General features: G+C 45.9%; 2 long non-coding RNA genes across 2 annotated transcripts in view; both read left to right on the top strand.

Annotated features, from left to right (window-relative positions):
• Window positions 1-25,184, top strand: part of LOC112578822 — a 126,458-nt gene that overhangs the window by 9,060 nt on the left and 92,214 nt on the right. The gene's annotated exons all lie outside the window — the stretch shown is intronic.
• On the top strand, window positions 14,866-17,828 carry LOC123329228. The gene is made up of 2 exons (XR_006544591.2): window positions 14,866-15,672; window positions 17,501-17,828. It is a non-coding gene; the product is annotated as an uncharacterized LOC123329228 (long non-coding RNA).

The following is a 25,184-nucleotide window of genomic DNA, read 5'->3' as shown; positions in this document are numbered from 1 at the left end:
CTTTTCTTGTCTCTGGTGGAGCCATTTTAAGATTTCATTTTTATACTGTTCATTGCAAATGTATAGAAATACACTTGATTTTTGTATACTGGTCTTGTATCCTGACCACTCCATATGCAGTCTTCACATTTATCATTTTAATGGTTGCACACAATTTCATCAAGTAATACCCTATAACTTCCTTAATCTTCTCAACCGGTTAGATTTATATGCTATTTATAAGGTTCTCATGTTTATAAACACTCCTGCTGGAAATAATTTTGCACATTCAACTATTTTCTTTGTAATTATTTCTGTAGACTAAAGGGTTAAAGGGAATGGATATTTTGTATGTTTCAAATTTTTATTGCCAAATTGGCCTTCAATGGAGTGTTAAAGCCTGAAGCTGATGCATACATGTGCTTATTACCTACAGCTCATCTAGCATCTCATGACAGCTTATCCAGTCTACCACAGTACGCTGTTTTTTGAGGTCACCAAAATATGAATAAGTTAGAAGGAACAGATGGCCCTTTGGCATGATGGTGTCCTGTTTTGTGTTGGGTCACTTTGACTTCCTTTAACTGTCATCATTAATTCTCTTGTAGACATGCACAAGGCTACTGACTTGGTGAGAAAGGTGGGTATAAGTCTTTGGGAATCACCATCACTCCCATCAGAGCTAGAAACACGTCTTGGAGCACCCACCCCATTGATGGTAAATTGGTATCATCCTCTGCGTTGCACAAAGCAAATGACTGTCATCAAAATCATTAACATGGATGGTGCTTATCCCTCACTCGCTATGTACAGGGAACTGTGTTATGTGGCTAACATCTTCTTTAGTCTTCACAACCCTGTGAGGTAGGTAATGTTAATATTCCCATTTCATAGGTGAGTTAACTAAGTCTTTGAGAGAGTAAATAACCCTTCAAGCTCTCTCCAGTAATAAGTATTGAACCAAGGGTTGAAGGTAGGTTTGTGTGGTCAGCGTTCTTGCACTAAAGCATCATGACGTATTTGATGAACTGAAGGACTGTGCTTTGCAGAGATAATAGCAATAGTTTTATAAAGATACTAACATGGTAAATCATTTGCTCCACCTCAAAAATAGCTATGAGACATCACAGCACTGCAATGAAATGTTTAACCACCAAGTAAATAGCTTCAGGCCAGCAGATGAAATAATTTGATTGTCCAATTAACTTTCAGGGAAACTGGCCAGGTCTGCCTGTGGTCCACTCTGGCCATACGAGCTGGCCTTTCTGTTCACAAGGCCTGCACCTGTTTGGTATAATTCTACTTTCAAACCCTTCTTTTCCTTGTGCCAGCTCCCTCACAGATATGAAAATAACAGCTTTCTAGTAGGCTTCAAAACCTCCTTCTTTTCATATAAGATGTGGAAATGATAAGACCATGCAGAAAAGTTCGTGAAACTAGCGCGGAAATTTAGTAATGTTTCTAAAAGTAGAGCTCTGAAAGATTTAACATTATAAGTCACTGTGATCCCGAGAAAAAGCGATAGTGGTGGAGATGTCTTCCAGTAAGTGCGAAAGTGTTTTTTTCTTACCCCCTCAAGAACATTTTCCTTTGTAATGTGGGGTCGCCTGGCATTTTTCAAAGGACATAGATAGTGCTAGTGAATTCAGATGACAGTGAAGTTGTGGTGGGGTGGAGACCCTGGGCAGTGTCGGCAGGAACTTAGGATCAGGTCCTGACTCTGTTGGGCGACCTTGGACAGATCATGAGCCTCTGAGTTTAGTTTGCTTGTATGTGAAATAGGAGGTCACAATACCTTGCATCACAGAACTGCTGTGAAAAACAGCTCTAAGTGAGATACTATTTGGAAAAGAACTTTGGAAATAACAGAATTACCCAAATGCCAAGTAGCGGTTGCACCACCCACTTTCAGCTTGTTTGAGCTGAGAGAGATTCAATCAGCTGAAGTGCCAGGGGCAAAGATCCTGTGTTTAATTTGATTTTCTGATATTTTCCAAGATTCAGTTAAAAGTTCTTACTGACACAAACCTTCTTAGAGATTTTTCCAAGCTTCACGTGGCCTCTTGCCTGTTTTATCCTTCTCCACCATGCTGAACGAACTTCCTCTTCAGTTAATGTGGTGTCTACCAGGTTTCTCTTTCATAAAGTTTCAAATTTCTCCTTTCTGATTAAAAAGTAATTTGTGGGGAGATACTTTGAGACTGCATAAGTATCCTGTTCCTATCAAGCCTTAACTGTTTGTTTTAATGGATTCTGATTCCCTTGTTCCTTCTACATCCCTTGGTGACTCTACTATAAGAAAGGGCTATCTCTTTCCCCCGTTTATTATTATTATTATTTTTTATTGTGTGTGTGTGCTCAGTTGTGTCTAACTCTTTGTGGCCCCATGGACTGCAGCCTGTCAGGCTCCTCTGCTTGTCAGGCTCTTCTGTCCTTGGAACTTTCCAGGCAAGAATATTGGAGTGGGTTGCCGATTCCTACTCTAGGGGATCTTCCCAACCCAGAGATGGAACCCACATCTCTGGCATCTCCTGCATTGTCAGGTGGATTCTTCACCAGTAGTGCTACTTGGGAAGCCCATTTTGTTTATGAAAACTCACAAACTCATGGATTGTCATTCAGTGCAATGGGGCATAATCTATCATTATCATTACTTTGATGGTCAGTTGTCTCTACTTTGACCAGAGGCAGGGGTTTAAGGGTGGCCAGGATTGTTTTTGGAGAAGGCAATGGCACCCCACTCCAGTACTCTTGCCTGGAAAATCCCATGGATGGAGGAGCCTGGTAGGCTGCAGTCCATGGGGTCACGAAGAGTCGGACACGACTGAGTGACTTCACTTTCACTTTTCACTTTCATGCATTGGAGAAGGAAATGGCAACCCACTCCAGTGTTTTTGCCTGGAGAATCTCAGGGACTGGGGAGCCTGATGGGCTGCCGTCTACGGGGTTGCACAGAGTCAGACACGACTGAAATGACTTAGCAGCAGCAGCAGGATTGTTTTAATCAGGTATGGTGGGATGTACAGATATGACAATGACTATCATGAAAGGAGACCTATGTCTTCCTCATGGATCCCTAGACATGGGAGAATGCTCACGAGACCATGTGGGGAAGCACCATACAGGGCCAGTCAGGAGACAGAGGAAGTCAGGGGAGAATGTGGGAGCCTTTATTATCATTTCCACAGGAAGGAATGGGTGAGTTGCAGTGGGTGGGGTCAGGATGGGCTGGTTTCACCCTTTCAGCGGGCTCTGAGACCCAAGGACTGCCCTTTCTTGTCGAGAGCCTGGCCTTGCAGTGATTCAGGCAGGAGAATAGGGACCCTGACTCTGAGAGCCCAATAGAGGATGTGGTTGGGGTATGGGCTCCAGAATGGTTGATTTGCATATGAAATGGTTGATTTTCATATGATTGCATATGAAAAACAGGCTCTGGAGGAGTAATTGACTATCTCTAGGAATTAGCTAACCCTGGGAGGGGCAGTCCCTCCAGAGTCAGCAAGACCACAGATGTCAGCGCACCAACTACAGAAACAAGGAAACGGCTCTTACAGGGAATCCCAAGCTAGCGTCTATATCCTTTTGACATATCCCTGCCAGTCTTTTGAGTTTTCCTTATTTTCTGGCACAAGAAGTCTGCCCTTCTTGTTTTGATATGAAGATCCATTTTGTCTGGCTTGTGAGCTTAGAATTGTTTTAACTTTCAAAAATCCAAAAGGAGAAAAACCAACAACCCTTAATTTCAAGTTCCTTGTTGTTGTGTCACTCAGTCATGTCCAACTCTTCTCAACACCATGGACTGCAGCACACCGGGCTTCCCTGTCCTCCACTACCTCCTGGAGTTTGCTCAGACTCATTGAGTTGGTGATGCCATCCAACCATCTCAAGCTCCTAAAGGATTTCTAAATCCTGGCAACTGTGGGTTGGAGGTAGGCAGTCTTGTCTCCTCTGAGGATGTGGGTCTCAGACGCCAGAGAAAGGATCTAGGAAAAACTGTGGGAGCATTAAGTCTCTGTGATCCTGTGTTTTCCTCATGGGTCGCCTCATTATTTCATCTATAGGGCATCTTAGGAAGCAAAGTGGTTCTACTCCACTGGGTCTGGACCTAGTCTTTTCTTGGGAGTTTGGGCAAAGTCATATTTAGGTCTGGAGATGTTGACCTACTGGATAGGACACTGGTTGATTAGACTGTGTTTGCGGGGAGCCCTCAAAGTGGGGAAGCAAATATAGTATATTAACACATGTATATGGAATCTAGAAAGATGGTACTGATGAACCTATTTGCGAGGGCAGCCATGGAGACACAGACATAGAGACCAGACTTGTGGAACACGGCAGGGGTAGGGGGCAGGAAGGAGCGGGCAGGATGTGAGGAGACAGTAACATGGAAACATACATTCCATATGTAAAATAGATAGCCAGTGGGAATTTGCTGTGTGACTCAGGGAACTCAAACCTGGGCTCTGTAACAATCTAGAGGGGTGGGATGGGGAGGGAGGTGGGAGGGAGTTTCAAGAGGGAGGGGACACATGTATACCTATGGCTGATTCATGCTGATGCTTGGCAGAAACCAACACAATATTGTAGGACAATCATCCTTCAATTAAAAACAAATAAATTAAATTATATATTAAAAAAGGAGGGAGGGGGGAACCAGTACTGAGATCTAATGTGAAAACGACAGCCATTGAGCTAGACCCGAGATCACATCAATTATGGGTGGACAGCCTGACTTCTTGTTTCTCCAAGTGTGGAGCACAGACCAACGACCCTGGCACCCTCCAGAAACTTGGTAGAAATGCAGACTCTTGGGCTCTGCCCCAGACTTGCTGAATCAGAATCCTTGTTTGAACATGATCCTGGAGGTTCCTGGGTGTCTTACAGTTTGAGGAACACTACTCCAACAGCCCAACCTACTGATCTAGAGCTTTGGGAGTGACAGAAGAGCGAGTCTGTTCTGACAACCAAGTGAAGAAACCCAGCAGAACCTTTGACTCTTTCCACCTGGCTTCAGAAGGGTCCCCAGCACCAAGAGCAGAGGAAGAATGGAGGGGAAATGAAAGAATTATCATTCTGTGTTGTGTGGAGTCTGTTCAAGGTGCTGGGCACTTTGTTTTCTTAAAATAGATTCCTATAAAACCATATACAATCCTGTTCATAAAAGCATGTGGGGATAGGATTAGTGCTCTTAGAGAATAGACCCCAGAGAGCTGCCTGCCCCTGCCACCACTTGAAGACACAGCAGGAGATTCCATCTAGGAACCAGGAAGCTGGTCCTTGCTAGTACCCCCAATCTGCTGATGCATTGACCTTGGACTGCCCAGCCCTGAGGACCGTGAGAAACAGATGGTTGTTTAAGTCACCAGTTTGCCATTCTTTTGTTATAACAGCCCAGGGTAGATTGCACATCTCACCCACAACACAGTCGTGTTTCTGGAGGCCAGTGGTGGTGGCCATTGAGGCAGGACCTCCTCCCTGGACCTCACCCGTGTACAGTGGGGAAGATGTCTGTAAAATCAAACCACCTCTCTCTTCTTCCAGATGAAAGTTTCTCAGTCATGTCTGACTCTTTGCCACCCCAGGGACTGTAGCCCACTAGGCTCCTCTGTCCATGGAATTCTCCAGTGAGAATACTAGAGTGGGTGGCCATGCCCTTCTCCAGGGGATCTTCCCCACCCATGGATCAAACCCAGCTCTCCCACATTGCAGGCAGATTCTTTACTGTTTGAATCACCAGGGAAGCCCTTCTTCCAGAGCCTTAGGACAAATCATGCCTTTGGGGCCAGACAGTGGACATCCTCACCAGGCGATCTGGCCCTGAGGAAGCTTGGTGAGGGATTAGCTTTTGGAATCTTCTTCTCATTTGTCTAGGCTGAGATCCCTTTTAACAATTGGGTTACCCAACCCAAGTATAATTTGTACAAGTCAGAAAAACCCTCGGTGTCCCCCAACTCATGAAGTACACCTGCTTTGCAAAAACAGCTTCATCGTTCTTAGGTTGTGGAGATTCCATCTTTTCCTGCTAAACCCATGTTTGTCTCACTCTCCCCACCAGGGCCCCTGCCTCCCTGTGCTATGCCATCTGCTTCCACCTGCCAGTCTTACAGGATGCTGTCCCCTCTGCAGCCCTCATGGCTCAGTTCTGCAAGTCTGTGGTTTCCCACCACTACCCAAGAGAAAAAGGAACAGGGTCCGGCAGACGACACTTCACCCCACATCCACTTGGTCTGTTCTGTCCAGTGGACTTTCCACAAAACTTCAGATTGTTTTTCTTTCAGTTTCCCTGCCTGCCAGCCAGGGCTCCTTCATGACCTTGTAGCATGGATTCCTGCTCGCCTTAATGGGTCTTTGTGAAACACAATACAGAACAAGAATTCTTTCATTTATCCTGGATTCTTTCTCTGCTCTTAGCACTGGTGAACTTTCTGAAGCCGGGGGAAAGATTCAAAAGTTCTACTGGATTTCTTCACCTGGTTGTCAGAAATGGAAACTTCTGGGTGGACCCGGGTGCTCTTGTTAGTTTTTGAAACTCTAGTAAATTCCAGCGTGCCCCTGCCTTCCTGGCTGTGATGGCAGCAAGGACTCTTATCTAGATTCCAGGGGCCATGAAGCCAGAGATGGATCTAGAAGGTAGAAGGATGGTCTAGGGAGTTACTAAAAGCAGACATCCTGGAGCAGTGATACAGGTGGGACATGGAGCCTGTGGAGCCCGGGGGTGGAGCTCTGGGTAGGGGGTGGAGGGGGAAACATCTGCCCTGGCTGCCTCAGGGGTCTTTCTCAGCTGGGGAGGGAGCGGGTGGTTCCCTGGAGCCCAAGCTGGAGGGAAGGTAAGTTCAAGTTAGTGGGGAGTGCTAGGGGACTCCCCTGGGGACCACACTCAAAGCTGGCTGCTGCTTTGTTATTTTCATTCATTGGTTTTGTTTTAGATTCCACGGAATAGAAACAGACTCACAGATGCAGAGAACAAACTGGTGATTTTCCCAGAGGAGGTGGGGAAAGGGGCTGATCAGGGAGGGGGATTTAGAGGTAAAGCTGCTGTGCTGCGTTTCGCTTAGTCACTCAGTCGCGTCCGACTCTTTGTGACCCCATGGACTGTAGCCCACAGGCTTCTCTGTCTGTGGGAATTCTCCAGGCAAGAATACTGGAGTGGGTTGTCATGCCCTCCTACAAACTACTAGGTATAAAATAAATAAGTAACAAACAAGTAATGTACAGCACAGGGAATATAGCCAATATTGTATAACTTTATTTGAGGTATATAATCTATAAAAATATCAAATCACTATATTGTATACTTGAAACTATGTAACATTATAAATCAACTAGGCCTCAATTACAAAATAGGAAAAACTGGTTGTTGCTGGGAACCAGGCCTGATGCCAGAGGTGCCTTGAGAGGGGTCCCTGCAGCCTGTGGGACCCTTGCAGAGAAGGGCTGGCTCCTGGGAGTACATGTGGCAGGGGGCACAGCCCAGGAGACCCCTGAGGGCTGAAGGCTGGGAATACCAGTTGTGACAGGGGCTAATCAGACCCAGAACCCCTGTTTGATAATAGGGCATTTGTTAAAAACTCTTTTTCTATCTCAAAATGAATGGTTAATAGAACCTCCTTCACTTGAAGCTCATTTTTACATCTACATGATAGATGATACCATGGATGGGTGATTCCAATGCCCCTCTGCTCAAAGCTACCAGGAATTCACCTGCTCCAGCGTGGATGGACAGAGGTACTTAGTGTGGGTGACTCATTGACTGTAGTGCAGACTCAACGTGATTAATGAGATTTTACAAAATTGTCAACAACTCTTAGGAAAGTAAAAAATAGCACAGAAAACTATCTTCCTTTAATTAGCAACAACATGTACTAGAACATCCAGTGTATTTGTGACCATGTGGAAAATGCTCACATTTGTGTGTGAAATGGAATTATGTTCTGGCTGGGCAATGCTGAGTTTGTCAGCTTCATGAATGTTCAGTTATTTGACAACCATACAGGGCCATGGGGTGATTTTAATGTCGAGGGGCTGAAGGGAGCAAAATAGTGTCTGGTACCCTAGACCATCATATTTCATTACTGCTTCCCCTGTTATGACAACCCACCATCCCACCGCAGGGAGGAGGGGAGAGAGGGGCCATATTTTGTGGATCAGCTCTAGGAACCAAGTTATAGGTGTAGTGGTTTATATACATCTTTTAATAGAGATAAATTTGATGAATAATATTATGTAAGTCACAGGTGTACACTATAACAATTCACAAAATTTAAAGGTTATACTCTTTTTGTTATTGTTGTTGTTTAGTTGCTAAGTTATGTCTCTTTTGTGACCCCATGGACTGTAGCCCGCCAGGCTCCTCTGTCCATGGAATTTTCCAGGCAAGAATACTGGAGTGGATTGCCATTTCTTTCTTCAGGGGTTCTTCTTGACCCAGGGATTGAATCTGCATCTCCTGCATTTGCAGGCAGGTTCTTTACCACTGAGTTGCCAGGGAAATTCCTTTTACATTTATTAAAAAATATTGACTACATTGCCTGTGTTGTACAATAGAACCTTGTAACTTTTCTGTTTTAAACTTTAGTGGTTGGTCCTTCGTAATCCTTCCCCCATTGTGCCCCTCCCGCCTCCCCTCTTTCCAATTGTAATCTCTACTTTGTTCTCCGTATTTTAAAGTTTGTTTCTTTTTTGTTATATTCATTAGCTTTTCTTTATTCAAGCCTTGAAACGCCTTTAATTGGGGTGTATTCTAACAGTGGTTTTACAAATGGAGAAAGCGAGGTTCAGAGAGGGCAGGTAGCTTGCTTTTAAACTCACACAGCCAGAGAGTAGAGGAGCCTGAATATGAGTCAAGTCTGTTTCAATTCACAGCTGAATATGAACAAAAAGGTGCAAACAGTGAAGACAGAGAGGCAGAGGACCTATCTGGTCAGATCTCCCCTGGAAGCTCAGTGAAAAGGAAAGGGTGTTTGGTTTGTTCCTTTACAGTTTTGGGCGAGGCTTAGGAGTTGTTCTGCCTGGAGATGTGGAATTAACCAGGTGAGTTCTTGGGATTCATCCCAACTCTATGAATTCTCTTGTTATGAAAGCTCCTTCGTTTTTTAAAAAAGAAATTTCAGCAGTGAACACTTTAGATTGTCAAGTACACTTTTTTCTCTGAATTGCATATTAATAAGGTTTTAAGTGGGCAAACCATCAGGAGGACATTCATCCCTGAAACTGGAAGTTTGTCCTTTGGATCCTTGGCCCTGGTTTTACCAGGTTCCATCACTGCGGCTGAGGAGCTGGCTGGCCTCAGGTGTGCCTGACCTCGGATGTGAGGACTGCTTCTTCCTTTGGGGTTATTGGTTCTAAGAGGCTTCTGGCCTCAGTGCCTTGTTCAACACTCAGGTCTCTCTGGGGAAGTGGACCCAGGTGGTCCAGCCTAAGCTACTACACTACAAGCCTGCTGCTGCTGCTGCTGCTAAGTCGCTTCAGTCGTGTCCGACTCTGTGCGACCCCATAGACAGAAGCCCACCAGGCTCCCCCGTCCCTGGGATTCTCCAGGCAAGAACACTGGAGTGGGTTGCTACTGGCACAGAAACCCTTGGGGTCCAGCAATCCACACCCATCGCAGCAGAGATGTGGCCTCATTTAAGGACCCGTGATGCCCATGGCGGCTCCGCTGCAGTCAACGCAATTCACCCAGCACCTCTAACACCTGCTCTGTGTCAGGCCCCAGACCCTTACGGCACTGACAGCGCCCAGAGCAGCCAGCCCAGGGGAGGAGACACCCACGCAAGGCTCTCCCGCAAGTGTGCAGCTCCAGGAAGTATCACTGACTTACAAATAGTAGGTCCAAAGGGTTAGGAGCTGCTAGGCAAGTACGGAACAGTCAAAATGAACACTGCATTGAAATCAGCAAATACCATTCAGGTTACAAAACTGAATTTGCCCTGCTTTTCTGGAGTATATATATTCAGGGAATTTTAGAACTTAAGAGACTTAAGAAATCACCTATTGCATTGGCATGTATTGCTTAAAACAAGGCATCCATACTGGTGCTGTGACTGTGAACTAGCAAAAATGTGTCCCAGGTAAGCTGTAGATCTGGTGTGGTTTCAGAATTCTAGGCAGAATTTGAATGGGATTTTTGTTAAGTGGTTGGTTATATATTATACACAAGAATTCCTTGTCTTAGTTTTTTTCTTCACATTTTACCTGTATGCTCTTATGATGCTGTATTTTAACACATTATTGACTAGAGATGTATTGATATGTTTTTAGAGAGTGATACAGTTAACATCACTGTCTGAAGGTGTTAGAGATTAAAATTGATCTAAGGTTCATTATATAACTTAATGATTGTCGTTACCATTCACATTTTGCTCTTTTGGGTTTTTGTTCCAACCTTGTGTATATTATAAACACAAGTTTATTGCCATAAAAATTCCAAAAACGATACACCACAAAATTTTGAGTGAAGAATTTTTTGGTGTATTTTAAGCAGATACTTTTTCTAATTGTCTGAGCGACCTATATACTAGTGTCTCAAAAAATGATAGCTCTTCAGAATATAGTTCTGATTCAGACAATGTGACTATTATACCAACAAAAAGACAAAAACCTTAGTGACTGATCCTGATACGGAGAGTGAAAATGAAACAGTGATGGAGATGACTTTATAGATGTGGCAGTAACTAATATAATAACCTGCAAGTGTTAGTGAAATAACTAATTTTTGACCAGCCAAAATAAAAATCACCTGTCACAGGTCTTATTTTCTGCAAAAACCCCTCTGTCAATAATGAGTTAAAAAATGATGTTTGCTTTGAAATCTTGAATCTGGTCCTTTTGAGTTTCTAATCGGCTCAACTTACTAATCATGCTTTGGAGAAGGAAATGGCAACCCACTCCAGGGTTCTTGCCTGGAGAATCCCAGGGACAGGGGAGCCTGGTGGGCTGCCATCTATGGGGTCGCACAGAGTCCGACACGACTGAAGCAACTTAACAGCAGCAGCAACTTACTAAAAAAAAAAACAAACAAAAAAAAACTGATCATTTTATCTTTGCTTTCTTAGGCTGCCATCTACAGGCAAATCAGGGTAATAACACACATACCTCTGCAGAGAAGCTGGAGAAGAGGAAGAGGTTGCAGGGAGAGCAAAAATAATTGATTCTTCTTTCTCTGCTTTACTTTCTAAGGGATACTTACACATATCATGTTTGTGTCTCTACACATATTTTGATTCTGGTGTTGAAAGTCTAAACGGTCTTTCTACGCTCTTCTCTGGCTTCCTCACTTTAACATAACAGGAGGTCCCATTTATCTCCAGTCCTGGAAACTTATTTAATTCATTAACTAAAATAATATAAAGACAATCAGCTTCTGGGGACACAGCCTGGCCTCAGGAGCCCAGACTGCAGTTTTGCAGGAGGCTTCATCTCTGGCCGCCTGCCCCCACGACCCTCTGCTGAAGGGGAGGAGGGGTCCCTTTGCATAATCTCAAACACTTAAAGTTGGAGGGGGCTTTAGTGATTGTCTAGCAGTGATTCTCTTGAGAGTCCCTTGGACTGCAAGGAGATCCAACCAGTCTATTCTGAAGGAGATCAGCCCTGGGATTCCTTTGGAAGGAATGATGCTAAAGCTGAAACTCCAGTACTTTGGCCACCTCATGTGAAGAGTTGACTCATTGGCAAAGACTCTGATGCTGGGAGGGATTGGGGGCAGGAGGAGAAGGGGACGACAGAGGATGAGATGGCTGGATGGCATCACTGACTCGATGGACGTGAGTCTGGGTGAACTCTGGGAGTAGGTGATGGACGGGGAGGCCTGGAGTGCTGCAATTCATGGGGTCGCAAAGAGTCGGACACGACTGAGCAACTGAACTGAACTGAACTGAGCAGTGATTCTGGTCCTCGCAGATGACTCAGTGGTAAAGAAGCTGCCTGCCAAGGCAGAAGACATGGGTTCGATCCCTGGGTTGGGAAGAGCCCCTGAAGAAGGAAATGGCTATCCTCTCCAGTATTCTTGCTTGAAAAATCCCATGGATAGAGGAGCCTGGCAGGCTACACACAGTCCATGGGGTCACAGCACTGGACACAACTTAGTAACTAAACAATAAACCAGTGATTCTATCCTAGAAAACTAGCTTACTGTGGCTAGAATTGATCCAGAACTGTAATTCTTGATAGTTGATCTTTTCCCCAAATCCTGGGGAAAACAATAATGAGTAGAATGTTCTCAACTTACAGTCTTCTCCCATGCAGTCTTCTTAAATCTTTTTATCTACTGCCCGTGTCTAAGTGAACAGGCAACAAGACTGGAGATGGAGACTCTGGGGGTGGATGAAAGGGGGTCAGCAGCTGCTCTCTTCCTCCTCCCCCAAAACTCAAATAAAGCACAGAGATTTCAACCAGTCTAATAAGACTATGGAGATAAGATCTACTTTTCCTTTTTTTCCCTTTCACTTGAATTTTAAAACAATTTCTTATGATAAAATGAAATCTATCAGAACTCCATGAGGAGCTCACATGGCTGGCTGCACTTCAGGACTCAGGAGAATGTGTCAGCCCAAACCCCTCATTTCACAGAGGAAGCAGCCCAGGCCCAGAAAGGTGAGGTGAGAGAGCAGTGCAACAGGGCTGGTAACTGGAAGAGCTGGGCCCTTCTCCCATCAGCTCCCGTCACATCCGGTCCAGCCTGTGTCACTTCTGGTCCAGCCTGTGCTGCTTCCAGGACTACAGACGAGTTCTCCCAGGTGAAATTCCATCCATGCAAACATTCTCCTTCGACTGAGACATGCCATGTCTGGAAGCCACCTGTCCAGGTGTGCAGGGCAGCTGCCACTCGGGGCACTTTGTCCCCACTCCCATTCCCCACTCCCCCACTTCCCCCTGCAGGGAGTGACTTGGTGACTTGTCCTAGTGGAAGGCTCTCCCTGCAGGGGAGTTTAGGGCACTCAGTGCTGCTTGGGAAGGCAGGTGTATGGACCCGTCTAGGGTCCTGGGGAAGAGAGGGAGCACCCCCATGTGGGAGGGGTGTTGGGCTCTTCATGTCCGACTCTTTGCAACCCCATGGACCATAGCCCACCAGGCTCCTCTCTGGCCATGGAATTTTCCAGGCAAGAATACTGGAGCAGGTCGCCATTTCCTTCTCCAGGGGATCTTCCTGACCCAGGAATCGAACACAGGCCTCCCGCATTGCAGGCAGATTCTTAACCGAGTCACCAGGGAAGCCCCAGAGGGAAGACAAGGACCATCTTTTTCCTTAACTGTCACTAATGACCTCTGACCTCCATGTTGCTAAATCAGTGGCTAGCTCTCAGCCTTCAGCTTCCTTGACCTCAGGGCCCTATCACCCCCATTCACGGTCTTCACTTGGCTTCCCTCTCTTGTTTTTGCTCTCCCGTTGGTCCCGCCTCTTCCGTGCTGGGTCTCCCACTGCTACTAACTCTCAGTCTGTCTTGGAGTCCCTGGCCTCTTCCCTCTTTGTCCCCACCTGCTCCCTTGAGGTTTCACCTGCCCCTTGTCTGTAAACAGCATCCATATAGTAACTCCCAAATGTCTAGTCCAGCCCAGACCTCTCTCCAACTCCATACTGGATACCTTCACAAGCTCAGGAGACAGCAACCTGGATGTGTACAAATTCCCTCCATATCTGCCCCGCCTACAACCTTCCCCCATCCCAGACGTCGGCAGCTCTATGGGTCCAGTTTCTTAGGCAAAATCTTTAACTCCTCTTCATATCTCACCTCCAGTGTACCAACCTATGCTCTGCCTTCAACCTACGCTCTGAATCAGATCACTCCTCACCTCCTGGCTGCCTGCTGTTACCAGACTCAGGTTTGGCTACTTCCCACTCTTAAGAGATGAGTGTGAGTTGGAAAGGAAAGCCTGCTTTATTCAGAGGCCAGAAACCTGGGAGAAGGTGAACTCATGTCTGAAACCCAACTTCAAAGATTCTGCTCCACCATGAAAGTTTTTAAAGGGAGAATTATTTGGGGGAGGGAATCAGAGTCTCCCTTATCTTCCACTGTCTGTAGACTTTCTTCTGATTGGTTGGTGGTAAGGTAAGAGAGTGGTATTCCAGGAATCTTGAGCTTAGCATGCATTCACCATCCTCTACCTGGGTGGGGGCCTTAGTTCCTACAGAAGAACCCAAAGATATTGCTATGTGTATTTCTTGAGGAGGAGCCAGAACCCTGTCCCATGACTGCACCATTTTTTTTTTAAGGTTTGTATTTGCTTTTTTTTTTAATTGAAGTATAGTTTATTTACCATGTCATGTTAGTTTCAGTTACATAAAATTATATACACACACACACACATAAATGGGCTTCCCTGGTGGCTCAGATGGTAAAGAATCTGCCTGCAATGTGGGAGACCTGGGTTTGATCCCTGGGTTGGGAAGGTCTCCTGGAGGAGGGCATGGTAGCCCACTCCATTATTCTTGCTTGGAGAATCCCCATGGACAGAGGAGCCTGGTGGGCTACAGTCCTTGGGGTCGCAAAGAGTCAGACATGACTGGGGGACTAAGCACACCATAGCATATATTCAGATTCTTTTCCTTGCAGGTTATTATAAAATATTGAGTAGAGTTCCCTGTGGTCTATAGTAGGTCCTTGTTGGTTATCTATTTGATACATAGTAAGGTTTGTATGTTAATATGATCCTCCTAACTCTCCTCTACTCTACCTTTGGTAGCCATAAATTTGTTTTCTATGTCTGTGGGTCCATTTGTGCTTTGTAAATGAGTTCATTTGTGTAACTTTTTTTCAGACTCCACATGTAAGTGGTATCATATGATTATTTGTCTTTTTCTGTCTGATTTATTCACTTAGTATAATAATTTCTAGGTCCATCCATGTTGCTGCAAATGGCAATATTTCATTCTTTTTAATAGCTTAGTAGCATTCCATTGTACATATGCACCGCATCTTCTTTATCTGCTGATGGACGTGAAGGTTGCTTTCATGTCTTGGCTATTGTAAATAGTGCTGCTATGAACATAAGGGTGCGTGTATCTTTTCCAGTTATAGTTTTCTCCGGATAGATCCCAGGAGTGAGATTGCTAGATCTTATGGTAACTCTATTTTTAGATTTTTTAAAGAACATCCATGCTGTTCTCTGCAGTGTCTGCACCCATTTGCATTCTTATCAACAGTGTAGGAAGTTCCCTTTTCTCCACACCCTCTCCAGCATTTATTATTTGTAGACTTTTTGGGGCAGACTTTTTGATGCACTTTGTTTCTTGTCAGCTCCTCCCTTGTCTCTGTATCCCCTCCCTTCCCTGATTAGCAACTGTGTGAACCTTCCCTTTGGAACTCAGGGAAGATCAAGGGGTCTGAATGAACTCTTATTTCCTCCAAGCAAGAAGTGGTGGTGCGGGGGTGGGGGAGACATGGAGAGGATTTGTGCTGGGACCCGCAGAGTCCCACCTTGTTTCACCCCAGCCCCCACCAGCCTCAGGCTGCCTGGATCACCGCGGGGCTTCTGCTCGGCCTCATTTCCACTCTTATTTCTCCCAGGGGTTTGTCTCCTGAGATGCTGACACCAAGGTGGCATTAAATGAGGGAAGATTTTGTGAGGGGATCTGCCCATGAGGAAACATCGGGAAAGGGAAGAGGAGGCAGGGAAAGCCATGAAGCTGCCAAGTGAGTCAGCCCCCAGGTGAAGAGGAGAGGGAGATGGACAGATGCCAGGAGGACACTGGCTCTGAAGGTGCGCATATCTCTGGCAACCCCCTCCCCGCTCCTGTCCTGCAGAGGGGTTCGTGTTTCCCAGACCAGTGTGTGCCTCGGAACCCTTCTCTGCTTCATCACTGGTCAGGAGCAGCCTTCAGAATCACAGCCTCAGCACAGACCTGGGTCTCACATTCTGGCAGTGATTCAGATATATAAAAGAATATATATACCCATGCACGCACAATGGGTGTATACATATTGTTTTCTATAACTGAAAATTCCCTTGTAGATTATTATAAAAGATTGAGTTCCTTGTGCTCTACAGTTGCACAGTTTCACCCTCATGGAATGGGAGTCTGGGAGGCCCCCGCTAAACCACCACCCCACATGATCTTGTCCCACCCCGGGACTTTTCTCTTTGACTTTCATGCCCAAGTCGTCTTCCCATCACAGGTGAGAGGTGATCTCCCTGTGAGGCCTGCACCTGCCGCTTGCTCCACCTGGGTTGCTTTCCCTGAAGATTAGCTTGGCTTCTGTCTCCAAACAAACCCCTTCTCCACTTCCTGTTTCAGGGAGGCCGATCCCGACTCCATGTTTTTAATATGTCTACCTGCATCTCCCATACGTGCACTACTGTGGCCCTTCATCTGTGTGTCCTCCCTTGTTTGTGACAGGCTGCATAACTACTGACTTACTATGTCTGTTTTAATGGCCCGTGTCCCTCCCTGGAATGTCAGCTGCATGAGTACAGTGGTCTTGGTTTTGTGTATTAATATGATCCAAGTTCCCAGAACAGTATCAGGCACATGGGAGACCATACATTTTGGCTGAATGAGTGTTGCCTCTCACTTGCCCCTTTCTGTATATGTTTCTCTATCAGTTCCCTGTCTCTGCTGTTGGTTGAGGGTCAACACTCGCTTCCAAGGCCCCATTCTGGGGGCAGGGCTGGTGGCCACTACCACGCCCCCATGACCCCTGCCCCCTGGGCTTCAAGCGTTTGTAGCCTCCCCATCTCTTATCTTCTCCAGGTGGGTCTGTGTGGCCAAGAGGTCACAGCAGAAGTGATTTCTGAGGTCATTTCCGAGGTTTCAGCATAGAGACATGGTGGCTTCTTTGTGCTGTCCCTCAGATCACCTACCCTGGGGGATGCCAGTTGCCATGTCATGAAAACACCTAGATGGCTCAGGAGAGGCCCACAGCGAAGGAACTGAGGCTTGGGGGTGCGTGGCCCCAGGAGGGACCCGTGTGTAGGGAGGCAGAGCCCCAGCCCAAGTTGAGCCTTCAGAAGAAGTGGCTCCAGCCCACACCTGCCCTGTGGGAAGTCCTGAACCCGTGCATCCCTGCTGAACTGCTCTCGGTGCCTGACCTTCAGAAAATGTGGGATATTATCCATGTCTGGGATTCTAAGCTGCTAAGTTTTGGTAATTCGCTCAGGCATCAATAGATAACGAGTACACTGAGTACTAATATCATTCACTTGATTTCAGAGATAATGAACCTGAAACTCATAGAAACTGACCTGCCTAAGTTCCTGCACCACAGATGGAACAGGCAGGGCTTCACTCTCTGGAAGGGCCAGAGTCCACTAGTCCTCACAAATCACTTTCAGCTCTGCATTTTGTATGTTGAAGGTGAAAGGTCATGGCAGAGGGAGACTAGCGTGGGCTTGTTAATTAAATCAGGAAGATGAGTTGTTGTTCAGTTGCTAAGTCATGTCCTACTCTTTGCAACCCCATGGACCGCAGCACACCAGGCTTTCCTGTCCTTCACTATTTCCCGGAGTTTGCTTAAACTCATGTCCATTGAGTCGGTGATGCTATCTAACCATCTCATCCTCTGTCTCTCCCTTCTGCTCCTGCCCTCAGTCTTTCCCAGCATCAGGGTCTTTTCTTCGCATCAGGTTGCCAAAGTATTGGAGCTTCGGCTTCAACATCAGTCCTTCCAATGAATATTCAGACGAGGCTCAGCTACAAAAAACCAGAGAGTGGGTCACTAGGTAATGAGACCTCCAGAAGAGCTGAAAAACAGAACCACATGCCTGGGCGATCTGCATCCGTATCCTTTGGCTCAGAACGTCCAACCCCACGTCTGTCTAAAAAACGACATCAGGCCAGAGGAATGTGAAAGCTGTCTGCCCCACGAATTGTACCTCTTTACCCGTCTGTAATAAAGCCAACCTCGCATCCATTTCAACTTGGCCAGGCTTTCCGTCAGGTTTGCGGCTGTGTTTGCTTGCAGTAACCAAGGCTTTAAAATCTCGGTGATGCAATCTTGCCCACTGCACCTCTCAATTTAAAAATGCGTGGATGTGGCAAAGCAATTAAGTCATTTTGTTTCAGCTCCTGATTTGACTTCTCTGCTCCCCAACTCTTTTGCAACATTCATTCCACTGAGTTAAAAAGAAACCTGGTTGGAACCGCCTTTTTATTACAGCGGTCAGCAGCTCCCCTTTGTTGTGCTTTATCTGTAGGATGGGGGCCAGGGTTTACCGGTTGATCAGTGAGAGCTGGCATGCATCACCCCCTCCTCCCCCGGAGTCTGGGCTCAGCGGGAGGCCACTGGGCCGTGGCAACTCCCCAATGACATTATTTCTATTAAATGACAGCCGAGGGTTTATGGGGTGTTTCTGGCCCCAGCTCAGTGGAACCAGCAGGGGTGGGGGCGGGGCTGCTTCCTGTCTCCTCTACCTAGTGGTTCCTGCTTCACCAGGAAAGATCACAAGACTATTTGATGTCGGTTCTTGGAACAGCAGTCAGTTAATTAAAACTGCTGAGTGTTTGAACACATGGAAGGTGAGGGGCACATCACTGCCAGCGCATGCTGGTGTCAGACAGACAGAGGCCCTCAGGGGAGCAGGGGGTGGGGGAGACAGACATACGGCAGCATCTTCTCCTGGACAAATGCCCCTGACTCTCCTGCCAGCAAGTCTCTCAACCTGAGAACTAATTGTGGAAACAAAATGACCAGTTTGATTTCAGCTCTTCATCTTTCCCGTCTGAAGGCAGCCCCACGGGAAGGGGAGAGGGGCAAACAGGACATCAGGGGTTCTGAGTGACCTCTGAACTTGGCCATTGTCATGACTAATGCTGTCCTCAAACTCACGTGTGTTAAGGTTGTTGGAAATGGAGACACATGGTCACCGAATCGTGTCTTTTTTGAGAGACTCCTCTGTTTGGAGGCCTGGCTTCCTGTGCCAGACTGACCCCTGCATGTTGTCAGGCCCTGAAGGAGCCAGAAGGGACCAGTATACTGGTGCTTTCTTAGGTCTTGGGAGGTAGTAGGGTTTGTTCTCTGCTTGTTTATGTCACTCAATTCAAAGCTGTTTATTAAGTGGCCCTGGGACCTGCTATCAGCTAACCTAGGTGCAGGGCCCTGGGGCTCCTGAAAATATAGATAAAGACATTAAGATGTCTCTGCATCGAGACAACAAAGATCCCGCTTCCCTCCACGGCAGGGGCTGAACCCACACCTGCCAAGGGCTTCATGGCCTGAGGTTTATGATATTCACAAACTAGAAAACTGTGGGTTTCTGTTGAGTAAATTGTGAGGATGTAGTCAATACTTCTTGTATTAAAATGGGCCTATTAAACATGGTCTGGCCTTAATGAAAGTCATCCAAATATATTTTCTACAATTATCAAGATAGTAGAATCTTGTATATAGGGCTTCCCTGGTGGCTCAGTTGGTAAAAAGTCTACCTGCAATGCAGGAGACCTGAGTTTAATCACTGGGTCGGGAAAATCTCCTGGAGAAGGAAATGGCAACCCACTCCAGTATTCTTGCCTGGAGACTCCCACGGACAGAGGAGCCTGGCAGGCTACAGTCCATGGGGTTGCAAGACTCAGACATGACTTAGCAACTAAACCTACCTACCTACCTACACACACACACACACACACACACACACACACATATACATAGAGAGAGAGACTGTTTATGCCTGAATATCTTCACATGCATACAAATTCTCTGTTATAATTGGGCAGGAAGTCAAATTAGAAATGATTTATAAATCTAAGCATTAACCTCATGTTTGGAACAGGGCTATACTAGAATCACACTACCCAGTGTTCAGGCATGGAAATATGAACAGTCTCCATCAGAAGACTCAACTGGGGAATAATGGGTAGATGGTGAATCCCTGCCACTACTTCAGGTGCAGAAGGAAGACAGTCTTCACTTACATATCAGCCACACTAGTGAGTGACTGTTTTGAACCGCTGCACTTTTATCAGCTGCATTCATCTGCTGATGTCCAATTGCAAGGCTGGTTACTATTTCAAATAAAGTTACATAAACACACTTAACCTGTATAATCCCTTCCTTTGCAGTCTGGAGATCTGAGAGGCTCAAGCTGGGAAATGGAGAAACCTTCTGTATAGTTCTCCCTTTTACTCAGTAGGCTTTATAGGTGAGAAGTGTGAGAATGAGCGAAGGCAGGAAGGGGCCCAGGGCACATGGCTTGTCTGGGATGGAGGGCATGAGGAAGTCAGTTTTTCCTCCTGGGCTTACAGCTAGCCTATCTCTCCCTACTGGCTGTTTCCCTCCACCTATAAACACCATCAGATCATTTTCTCCCCATGGAAACAAACAAAACAAACAAAAAACCAAACCCAAAATAAAAATCACCAGAAATAAAATCTCCAGCCCTTCTTCCCCAGGGACCCTCAGTGCCCTCCTAGGACCGCCCAGCGCACATCTCTTCTCTTCTCACACATGCACCTTGAAGGACCCCTGTGTTGGGCCATCTCTCTTACTGTCACCCCGATCATCCCAGAGCAACTATCAAGGGGCTTCTTCCTATTGCAAATCCAAGGGCCATTTTCCCATCTTCTTGGTGGCTTTCTAACGTTGTCCTTTCATGTTTCTGGACACTCCCCTGCCCTGCTTCTGACCACGGTCCCCTGAGTTGCCCTCCTGACTCTGAGACCTTCTGCTCTTGCTAGACACCCACATCCCAGAGCTTCTCACTTTACACCCAGTCCTGGGCCGTGTGTTCCCCTCTCACAATCAACTACAACCTGGGATGTCTTGCCAGTTACAATCTACAGTCTGAACGTCACTTCAAAGCTTCCATCTGAATATCCAGCTCTACCTGGAAGCACCATAGAAACCTCACATTAGCAAGTTCAAGGTGATCAGGATAGGGGCTGTATCCCGGTCATCTTTGTATCTCCAGCACCTAGCATACATGAGGCACTCAGTAGTGAAGTAAGTCAGACAGAGAAGGAGAAATATTGTATCAGTCAGTCAGTCAGTCAGTTCAGTTGCTCAGTCGTGTCTCACTTTTTGCGACCCCATGAATCGCAGCACGCCAGGCCTCCCTGTCCATTACCAACTCCCGGAGTTTACTCAAACTCATGTCCGAGTCGGTGATGCCATCAAGCCATCTCATCTTCTGTCGTCTCCTTCTCCTCCTGCCCCCAATCCCTCCTAGCCTCAGGGTCTTTTCCAATGATTCAACTCTTCGCATGAGGTGGCCAAAGGATTGGAGTTTCAGCTTTAGCATCAGTCCTTCCAATAAACACCCAGCACTGATCTCCTTTAGAATGGACTGGTTGGATCTCCTTGCAGTCCAAGGGACTCTCAAGAGTCTTCTCCAACACCACAGTTCAAAAGCATCAATTCTTCAGCGCTCAGCTTTCTTCACAGTCCAACTCTCACATCCATACATGACCACAGGAAAAACCATAGCCTTGACTAGATGGACCTTTGTTGGCAAAGTAATGTCTCTGCTTTTGAATATGCTATCTAGGTTGGTCATAACTTTCCTTCCAAGGAGTAAGCATCTTTTAATTTCATGGCTGCACTCACCATCTGCAGTCATTTTGGAGCTCAAAAAAATAAAGTCTGACACTGTTTTCACAGTTTCCTGATCTATTTGCCATGAAGTGATGGGACCATGTGCCATGATCTTAGTTTTCTGAATGTTGAGCTTTAAGCCAACTTTTTCACTCTCCACTTTCATTCTTCATCAAGAGGCTCTTTAGTTCCTCTTCACTTTCTGCCATAAGGGTGGTGTCATCTGCATATCTGAGGTTATTGATATTTCTCCCAGCAATCTTGATTCCAGCTTGTGCTTCTTCCAGCCCAGCGTTTCTCATGATGTACTCTGTATATAAGTTAAATAAGTTAAACATAGGAAATATCGTATAACATCCCTTATATATGGAATCTAAAAAGAAATGATACAAATGAACTTCCTTACAAAACAGAAAGAGACTCACAGACTTAAAGAATGAACTTATAGTTGCCAGGAAGAAGGATGGGGTAAAGGGAGAGTTAGGGAGTTTGGGATGGACATGAACACGCTGCTGCTGCTACTGCTAAGTCGCTTCAGTCGTGTCCGACTCTGTGTGACCCCATAGACGGCAGCCCACCAGGCTCCCCCATCCCTGGGATTCTCCAGGCAAGAACACTGGAGTGGGTTGCCATTTCCTTCTCCAATGCATGAAAGTGAAAAGTGAAAGTGAAGTCACTCAGTCGTGTCCAACTCTTAGAGACCCCATGGACTGTAGCCTACCAGGCTCCTCTGTCCGTGGGATTTTCCAGGCAAGAATACTGGAGTGGGGTGCCATTGCCTTCTCTGATGAACATACTGCTATAATTTAAATGAATAACCAACAAGGTCCTACTGAATAGCACAGGGAACTCTGCTCAATGTTATGTGATAGCCTGGAGGGGAGGGAAGTTTGGGGGAGAATGGATACATGTATATGTATGGCTGAGTCCCTTTGCTGTTCACCTGACTCTATCACAACATTGTTAATTGGCTATACTCCAAAACAAAACTAAAAGTTCAAAAGAAAAAAAAAAAAGAGGCACTCAGTACTTGTTTGTTGGCTGAGTGAAGATCTTACTCAGAAAGCAGGGTCAAGCAGAAATGTTTGAGAACCTAAGGAGCAGGTGTCAGTTCCAAAGGGATGTGGAATGTGTCTAGCCCATTAGGCAGTGCTTCCTAGCACCAGCCAGTGGGTATCCCAGGTCAGCCAGCATCGTCTTTTAATTCAAAATGATGACACACTTGAAGAAATGCCCTGTCATAGCACTTGCCAAACATTTTGTACAAATTGCCTCATTTAATCACTACAACGTAAATATTAACTTCCCCATTTCATGGGTTTGCAAACTAAACCTTAGAAAGTTTAAGGAACTTGAATGTGGTCACACAACTGGCCCCAACACTAACCTTCACCACTCAGCTTTGGACGTCTGTACCTTTGTTCTATTTGTTTTATGTAGTCATTGTTATTTTAGATCATCTGTTAAAGAACATGAGCCAGCAATGTATGGGTCTCTTAGACTATGTCAGAGGCACTCTAGTAGTAAAAGTAATGCCAACAGGACAAATAACCACAAACACAGGGCACGTGCTGGATACACAGGCAGGTGTGGTGTTTCCCATGTATCAGGTTTATCGCTGCAGCCGCCCTTCAAGCAACCACTCTTGTCAGGCCTATTTCACGTTCCCAAGGACAGCAGCTGGTCTTGATGGAGCCTGAATTCAACCAGGTGGTCGCGCTCCAGAGTCAGGCTCTTAATCCCATCAGAACGAACAACATTCGGAAGAAGCTCCAAGGTTCCAAAGTACATGGATGTAGGTTCTCTCATTCAAGTTCTGTGATCCTAGAGCCATCCCATCCATCCTCTCAGTGCCCAGTGTGTGGACTTTCTAAAAATGGAATTTCAGACACCGCTTATTGAATGAATGACCCTGTGTGAAGGTGATATTGGGTGATGATGGCTTCATGCATCCATCACCCAAGTACTTTCTTTTCCCTTTATTAAGAACTTTCAGGAGACAAGCTGCCTTAATCCAAAGAAAGTATTCCCAGTTGTCGGGGGCTGGGGGAAAGTTCTTTTCAGTATGGCGCTGTCCTCACCCCAGCCCATGGTGACTGACTTTTGAAAAATTTATCTATTTGACTGCATTGGATCTTAGTTGTGGCATGCAGGATCTTTCATTGCAGTGTACAGACTTGTGGCACACATGCTTCGAGGCATATGAGATCTTAATTCCTCCCACCCCAACCACCCAACCAGGGATCCAACTCTCCATTCATACATGACTACTGGAAAAACCACAGCTTTGACTAGATGGATCTTTGTCGGCAAACTATCATAAAGTAAGCTGAGCGCTGAAGAATTGATGCTTTTGAACTGTGGTGTTGGAGAAGACTCTTGAGAGTCCCTTGGACTGCAAGGAGATCAAACCAGTCAATCCTAAAGGAAATCAGTCCTGAATATTCATTGGAAGGACTAATGCGGAAGCTCCAATACTTTTGCCACCTGATGCTTCAAAGAACTGACTCCTTGGAAAAGACCCTGATGCTGGGAAAGATTGAAGGCAGGAGGAGAAGGGGACAACAGAGAATGAGATGGTTGGATGGCATCACCGACTCAATGGAAACGAGTTTGAGTAAGCTCCAGAAGTTGGCTATGGACAGGGAAGCCTGGTGTGCTGCAGCCCATGGGGTGGCAAAAAGTCGGACATGACTGAGTGACTAAACTGAACTGACTGCCAGGGATCAAACCCATGTCTCCTGCATTGCAAGGTGGATTCTTAACAACTGGACCACATTGAAGTCCCACCCACTTGTGAAATTTATGTTGAATGTGGGTACAGGGCTACATCCCCGTGTACTTTCTGTTTCAGCCTTTGCACTTAGTTCTGGGTGGCCCACGGGCCCAGTCCTTATGTTGAATTATTTGGTACATGACTGAACAGCCCTGATTTGACAGCCATGCCATTTGTACCATAAGGTTTCAGTTTTGTGCGAGCAACTTGCTCCCCTTCTGAGAGCTCACAGCTACAAGCTGGGAGATGCTTTCCAAGCGACCTCTGTCATGCTTGGACTTGCTTTTATGTTACAGATAGCAAGCAAAGCAGTTTCAAATGGTGTGTCTACTTTTGAAGAATTTATAAAGAAGGAAAACCTAAAAAAGGAGTATTCTTAGTGGAAACTGTCCTTCATAATAGGGTCAATTGTGAGAGATCTTAGGTGAAAAAGACTCCCTGAGATATTTGGCCAATGTGTGAGGTAGTGAAACAAAACTTTGGATGTAAATTTTAACTTTTGAACTGAAATATTGAAAACAGTGTGTGCTACTGAAGATCAATGCCTCCATTCACGTATTGGCTAGCTTAGCATTTTTCAAGATCTTTCCTGCTCACCCTCAACGAATCAAGGTTTATACTATACATCTTTTGTATTTTTTCCTATTAGTCATCCTTGGACCCTCACCCTGAGATGTAATTTCCAGGGACCAAATATTTCTATGTAATTTAAATTTGTCTGCTCTGATTAATTTACATTTTATAAACGGAACCATTTTACTTCCTTCCATCCATCTCACTTTCTGTCAGTGGCGGGATTCCTCAAGCTTCCAAAAGGCAACATTACCTGAGCTTAACGTGAACTTCTGGCTCCCTGAGGTATAGCCCAGGGACATGCATTCCCGCTTGACTTTTAACTGGAAAGAGCACCTGGGGAAACACAGAAATGGTTTCAGATTTGACTTGCTTTACTAGGTGAAGATCTGGTTTGG

The sequence above is a fragment of the Bubalus bubalis genome, chromosome 14 (assembly GCF_019923935.1).
Source record: "Bubalus bubalis isolate 160015118507 breed Murrah chromosome 14, NDDB_SH_1, whole genome shotgun sequence".
Classification (NCBI taxonomy): domain Eukaryota; kingdom Metazoa; phylum Chordata; class Mammalia; order Artiodactyla; family Bovidae; genus Bubalus; species Bubalus bubalis.
Note: the sequence above shows the minus strand (reverse complement) of the source record. Positions and strands in the feature narration are given on the sequence as shown.